The 1,876-nt window shown below is 45.6% G+C and overlaps 1 pseudogene; it reads right to left on the reverse strand.

The window, feature by feature from the left end:
- Window positions 1–979: 979 nt before the first annotated feature.
- Window positions 980–1,351, reverse strand: LOC102995787 (CD59 glycoprotein-like; annotated as a pseudogene).
- Window positions 1,352–1,876: the final 525 nt, after the last annotated feature.

Consider the following 1,876-nt stretch of genomic DNA (forward strand, 5'->3'; position numbering starts at 1 on the left):
CTAGAAGCCAACAGGCTGGATGTCGGCAGGTAAAACACATCCCTGCAGACCTGTTATGTTCATGATGACATTTGGAAATCTCAAATCGCAACCCCAAAGGCTCCTTCTGTTCCATTCATGCATTATACGTACACATATGAAGAGTTTTCCTACCAGTAGCATTTAAAATAAGCACACTTAATAACTGCTAGTCACATGGAACATAGAATATTCAAATGTTTAGTTTTTAACTGTGTGTGACAAAGCTAAGACAGCCTACCATTCCAATGAAAAAGGCGGGGATTGGGAGGGAGAGGTTTAACACACCATTAATTTATGCTACTGAGTTTTTCTAGTGAAAGACAGCAAAGCCAATACAAAATTTAGGGACAGAGGAAAACTCAGATTTCAGCCTCTGGTACCTCTCTAAAGGCAAACCTTGTGCTTCCATGCCCTGCCATCCGGAAAGCTTACCTCCTTCCCAGCCAGACACCTTCTAGCTGAGAACAGAACAGTCATTAAGAATCTCTGTCCTTGACAGCCCACATCTGGAACATGCATCATGCCTACCTGGCAATACAGGGGCCATGAAAGGCGAGAAAAAAGCATGCCTTGTGAGAGAGACTGTTGAAAAGGAGCCCCCTGCCCCAGTCTCCCAAAAAAGTACTGATCACATTAACTACATCCAAGGAACCAGAGGGAAACAGCTGAGGACTGCAGAGAATCTACTCAAGCTGTCACTGCAAAGAGCAAAGTAAGCAACCTTCCTCAAATCACATGCGCTTCACTCAAACTTTTTCCCTCACACAGGTCTTCTCTGCTAACAGGACTGGTCTTTAGCATTTCTGAGTTCCTCTCTCTTATCTAAGTTGCTCAAGCTAGTTTTAGTCTTTCCCAACAGGATCCAGTTGGAAAATATAAAGCCTTTGGAATGCAGCTGCACAGGAAATAAGGCATATACAGAAACAGGAGATGTAGGAGAAGCCCTCCTAGTGTAGATTTAGAGACAAAAGCGCCAGACTGCCATCAACAGCAGGATGCCCAGCAGAGCTGTTTTCCCTGATATACTCGTCCCGTCACTTTTGTTACACAGTTTCTCCTGGCAGCAGCGGTACTGAAGCTCCTTCTCCCCTAAGGCTTTCGCAATGGCTTCGAAACTGCAGCGGTCAAACATCCAACACTGGTAGTAAGTTTTTGGTGGCACGGCTTTAACGATGAAACAAGTATCTTGATTATGTGACAATTGACGACCGTAGTGCAGCCATTAGCTGGGTTAATAACAGCTGTAGCACTCCAGGCTGTCACCTACATGGCAGAGGGCAGCCAGAATGAACAGGAGCCCAAGCGGGACGAACCCTCCTTTGCTTCTCATTGTGACTGGCTACAGATTCTTATGGCTCCCGTCATCCGCTTCAGTGTGGCTACTCCTGCTACTGTACTATTTTTTTTTATTTTTTATGTTTTTGCAGTATGCGGGCCTCTCACTGCTGTGGCCTCTCCCATTGCGGAGCACAGGCTCCGGACGCGCAGGCTCAGCGGCCACGGCTCACGGGCCCAGCCACTCCGCGGCATGTGGGATCTTCCCGGACCGGGGCATGAACCCCTGTCCCCTGCATCGGCAGGCGGGCTCCCAACCACTGCGCCACCAGGGAAGCCCGAGGAAGACTTACTTTTCATTGGAAATACTCTTGTATTGCTTCAAAATTTAAAATCATGTAATATATCTTTGGAATTACTGAAGCAAAAGCTACTTGTAAAAGCAAGGATTTTACATACCTCAGCTGTTCTTCTGATTACGGCATAATGTTTGTGATAATCATACTTTGCTATCAGAAAGATCAAATTATGTTTTATAAAACAAATCAACTAAGCATATGAAACATTTACAAAGGTGGTT

This window comes from Physeter macrocephalus, chromosome 10 (assembly GCF_002837175.3).
Source record: "Physeter macrocephalus isolate SW-GA chromosome 10, ASM283717v5, whole genome shotgun sequence".
Classification (NCBI taxonomy): domain Eukaryota; kingdom Metazoa; phylum Chordata; class Mammalia; order Artiodactyla; family Physeteridae; genus Physeter; species Physeter macrocephalus.